The sequence below is a fragment of the Hylobates moloch genome, unplaced genomic scaffold (genome assembly GCF_009828535.3).
Source record: "Hylobates moloch isolate HMO894 unplaced genomic scaffold, HMol_V3 SCAFFOLD_4, whole genome shotgun sequence".
NCBI classification, from domain to species: domain Eukaryota; kingdom Metazoa; phylum Chordata; class Mammalia; order Primates; family Hylobatidae; genus Hylobates; species Hylobates moloch.
The window spans coordinates 146,700,116-146,705,272 of record NW_026652279.1 but is presented as its reverse complement, the minus strand read 5'-3'; the positions used below and the strand labels follow the sequence as shown (position 1 = coordinate 146,705,272).

At 33.6% G+C, this 5,157-nt stretch overlaps 1 non-coding gene across 1 annotated transcript; it reads left to right on the top strand.

Annotated features, from left to right (window-relative positions):
* The first annotated feature begins 475 nt into the window (after positions 1-475).
* On the top strand, positions 476-581 carry LOC116467637 (U6 spliceosomal RNA). The gene has a single exon (XR_004247854.1). It is a non-coding gene; the product is annotated as a U6 spliceosomal RNA (small nuclear RNA).
* The last annotated feature ends 4,576 nt before the right edge of the window (positions 582-5,157 follow it).

Sequence of the window (5,157 nt, the reverse complement as noted above, 5' to 3'; positions counted from 1 at the left end):
TTTAAGCAAATAAGGGAATTGAACCAAATTAATTAATTAAATTTTTTTTTCCCAAAATGAGGCAGATGCTGGCATTGTTTTCCATTACTAAAGGTTCTTAAATGGCTTTCAAATTTACCTGTCGTCTGACACTTGTGGAGGCTGCAAGTCATAGCTGAGCTCATATTGTACTGGAAAAATGAATAATGGAATTTTTTTTATTCCTTGAAAAGTTTAAGAAATGTACTATAACGCATTTTTATATATAAATAAAAGACATATCAAATAGTAAGGGAAGAAAGATCAAGTAGGTATTTTACTCATTAAAGTTCCCAAGTAGGAAAAACTGTGTCTTGTTTTACTTAATGTATACAATGTTCTCAACAGTGCTATGTTCCTGAACACATTAAACGAAGAGTTTTGATCTCCCAGTCTTAGCAAGTCTGAATTGAGTCAATTCCACAGATGAGCGAAATATACTTTTACAAGATTTATGGTGCTGTCTTTGGCAGCACATGTACTAAAAAATTGGAATGATACAGAGATTAGCATGGCCCCTGCACAATGATGCCATGCAAATTTATGAACTATTCCACATTTTTTTGAAGAACAAAACCTGCTTTCTGATTGCCTTGAAGGAAAAAAAAAAGAACCTATTTTTTTGGATTATTTACCAATCACACCACACAAGCATTTATTTCAGTACATTTTATTTTTTTAATAAAATTGCTAATTGCAAAGCTTTGTATTAAAATAAATAATAAAATAATAAATACTAAAAAGAGATTTGTGAAGTGAAACTAAACTTCTCAAAACCATCTAATATGCTCTTGTTAGGCTTAGCCATATTATTACTCAGGCTAATTATATTAGCAAAAAAAGTTAGAGGAATAAATATCCATTTATATGTTCACACAGGAACACATTACAATGAGTTGTTCTGGTTGAAAAGTAAGCATTTTTTACCATGAAAAAATATTACATTTATTTTTAGCATATCAGAGGTTCAGCTCAACTTTCTCTCTCATGTAATTTGTTAATTAGTAATCAAAGCTATTTCAAATTATATGTTTTTTCCCAAAACAATTAAACCATGATTTCTTTTTAATTATACATTTTTATATATATCCATAAATGGGTAGCTCATATATTTTTATTTAGGGGAATATTTTTATACGGGAAAAACTTCTTAAAAATTGAAATTTTGAAGTGCCAAGTTCTATTCTACTTATGCCTTATTTCTAAAGGGAAAGTAATCCAAAAATTAAATGCAATAAAGTGTTTTCAGTTGTTCGGTATCCAACAGTCACCTCTGTGCCTGTACATAGACCATTTTCCCATAGCTCCTTTAATATGACAGGGAAGTTGGTGCATAATATTTCCATTTCCTGTATGATCTTACAATAAGGATAAAAAGCATCATTTGCTGTGCAAATAATAATAAAGACTTAGGTTATAAGCCTTGAGTTCCATGATATGAATCCAACTTCCTGCTCCAGTCACTGAATTTCAATTGACATAAAATACACTGATCTATAAACATTTGCTGTGGTATTAAACAACATAAATTACAATGCCAGCAGGTGAGGTGGCTCACATCTGTAATTTCAGCACTTTGGGAGGCCAAAGCAGGAGGATCACTTGAAGCCAAGGGTTCAAGATCAGCCTTGGCAACATAGCAAGATCCCTGTCTCTACAAAGTATTAAGAAAACAAAAAAATTAGCTGGGTGTGGTGGTGTGTGCCTGTAGCCTTAGCTACTCAGGAGGCTGAAATAGGAGGTTCCCTTGAGCCCAGGAGGTCGAGGCTGCAGTGAGCTATGATCATGCCACTACACTCCTGCCTGGACAACAGGGTGAGACACTGTCTTAAAAAAAAAAAATTACAATACCAACAATTAATGTTAAGGTAAATGTTATACGAGAAAGAAAATTTCATCAAGTATCCCTTCAATTTTTATTCCTTTTTTTCCAAAAACACAATGGAATTAATAAATGAACAAACAATCCAAACCTTTGCAGTCAGCAATGATAGCTTTCCAATTTTCAAAACTCCTTAAACTCATTTTGGATATGCATAGTTTTAGAACCTACCCTGAGGGAAGCTTTCTTCAATTGTTTTCTTATTTAATATACAGGCTTCTGCTAGTTTTGGCTTGTGGTTGATCAAGGTGCTCCCTCTCTTGCCCATTCTTGTTTTGGTGTCTCATTTTATGTTTGAGGTTTTGACTCACAGAGCTTCCTGTTTTATAATCTTCTGACTCACCAGGAGAGGGAAAATGAGTATCAAATCTCACGTCTTGGAATTTTACCATATAAATTAGTTTACCTTCACCCATACTGAAGGAACTACCGTATGAATCAGCGATATCACTGCTGGGTACATATCCAAAGGAAAGAAAATAAGTATATCAAAGAGATACTGGCACTTTTATGTTTATTGCACCACTTTTCAGAGTAACCAAAATATGGATTCAACCTAAGTGCCCATCAATTAATAAATGGATAAAGAAAATGTGTTATATGTACACAATGTCATATTATTCATCCACAAAAAATAAAATTCTGTCATTTGCAACCCAATGAATGGAACTGGAGGATATTACATTAAGTAAAATAAGGTAAGTACAGAAAGATGAATATTACATGTTCTCCCTCATATAAAGGAACTAAAAAGAATGAATTCATGGAAATAGAGAATAGAAAGATGGTTAACAGAGGCTAGAAAGGGTAATGGGGTGGGGGGATAAAAAGGAGATGGTTAATTAGTACAAAAACAGTTAGATAAAAGGAATAAGATCTAGTGTTCGGTAGAACAATAGGGTAACTATGGTTAACAATACTGTATATCTCAAAATAACTAAAAGAGTGGAATTGGACTGTTCCTAACACAAATAAATGATAAATTCTTGAGTTGATGGATATTACAATTATCCTGATTTGATTATTACCAATGTATGCTTCATCAAAATATCACATGCATCTCATAAATATGTACAACTCATATGTATCCAGAATTAAATATAACTTTAAAAATGCAATTAGATAAGAAGGAATACATTCTAGTGCTCAATAGCACAGTAGTGTGACTGTAGTGAATCGTAATTTATTGTATATTTCAAAATCACTAGAAGAGAAGACTTGGCATGCTCCCAACACAAGGAAATAACAAGTGTTTGAGGTGGTGGTTATCCCAATTACCTTGATTTGATCATTACACACATTTTATGCATGTATCATAATATCACATGTACAATTATGTATCAATTTAAAAAGTCTTCTTTATAATACCTAATGTAACCCTGAAAATAATATTGATTTCTCTCTCTCTCTTTTTTTTTTTTTTACAAAGGAAATAACTAGCCAGTAAACGGAATTAAGTAACTTACCATAGACTACATAGGTTTTAAGTGTTGCCAAAGAAAATTTGCAATGGACAGAGTTAAACAGGCAAAGAAGACTTTTTCTTTAAGACTACTGCAACATGAAAGAGACCAGAACTCAACTCCACTGAAACAAAAGGTGGGAGGAATTTTAAATGCTGGGTTAGGTAGATGAAAAGTACTGAAGGGCAATAGAGGGGATGTTGGTGAATGTGATAAGGTCATCTTTGTTTGCTAATTACCCTGTTTGGATATGAGGCTACTATCCTCCAACCGAGACTTGAAGAAAATGCTGCTGTCTCTTTCTATGGTTAAATTTCAGAGGTATGACTCTCAGGTACTCGAGAAAGACATTCTTAGGTTGCAAAACTAGCAAAGGGCTGGGAAAGATGTATATCTCAAAAGGGGTTCAGAAACAATTTACATATGCAAGTTTTTAAAAATAAAAGTTATTTAAAAAGCGAGGTCATGGTCCTATCTATAGTCAGAAAAAAACTTGTCTAAAGTTTAGCTAAGTTGAGGAGAATGTTTTATTTGGGTCAATGCCTTTTATAATTTTCAATGTAATCCAATATCCTTCTCTATCAGAATTAAGTTCATAATATTTCTACCATATAAAACTATACCCACCTCCTTGCCTGCATGAAAGGAGAAGGTTACAGAGTTAAAGTCATAAACATATGAAATATCATATGATAATTTTAACTTTTAGATTTTAATTGAGAATTAGTGGTTCTTAATAATAAGAGGGGAGGAATCCAAGTCCCTATGAAGGACATAAACACATGAAAAGTGAACAGTTAGAAGCAAAATGATCCTGGTGTATGGTTTTCTCTAACAACATCATTAGCCTCAAGATGAAGTAGACATGGGAAACAGCAGCACAGAAAAGTAACCAGTTTGAAATAGTTGTTTAAATAGAAAGTCTCATCAAAACTAGCAGACAAGCAAAAGGTCTCTTTAATGTATTACCAAGGAAAGAGCTGTTTATCTAAAGAACTTCATTTCATGAGAACTATTATGATTTAAGCAAGGAAATAAAAAGATGACTTCTAAAGCGAGTATCACCCTTTAACTCGGTTATCAAAACTTAAAATTATACCTGTGTATTGTTTTTATGGTCATCATAACTAAATATATTTCTTTTCCCTGAAGAAAATCATATTTTAATAGAAAAAAGCAGTTTGCAAGAAATATTTCAATTTGGTCTCAAGGAATTTAAGTTCCCACCAGAATGTGCCCACACATTTTGGCCTTTATCCTCTGCAATCTGTTCTTTCTTCTTGGCTCCCAAGCGTCCATCTATTAACTTTGAGGGCTATAGATGAACTATGGTGAGAGGTTTACCCTCTTCAGTTAAACACTAATACTGTTTATGTGCTTGAGCCCTATTGAAATTGGATTCAATCACTGCAGGCTGCTGAAGGGAACTAATTCAGGTGATACAAACACATCGCAAACTAAAAAGTGGAAACGCAAGCTCTTGAGTCCCCCTCCAACCTGCTAGTCTACGTGATTAGCTTTCAGGTCTATAGCAGAAGAACCTGGCCAATCTGAATACGCATGTTCCTAGTCCTTTCCTGGACACACTATTTTATATCTCTAATTGGTTTTCAAGCACAATTAGCCATGTTACTCACGTTTCAAAACTTTTTTTTGTTTTGTTTTGTTTTTTGTTTTTTTGCTTTTTTTTTTTTTTTTTTAGACTGAGTCTTGCTCTGTCGCCTAGGCTGGAGTGCAGTGGCGCCATCTCTGCTCACTGCAACATCCAACTCCCAGGTTCAAGCGATTCTCCTG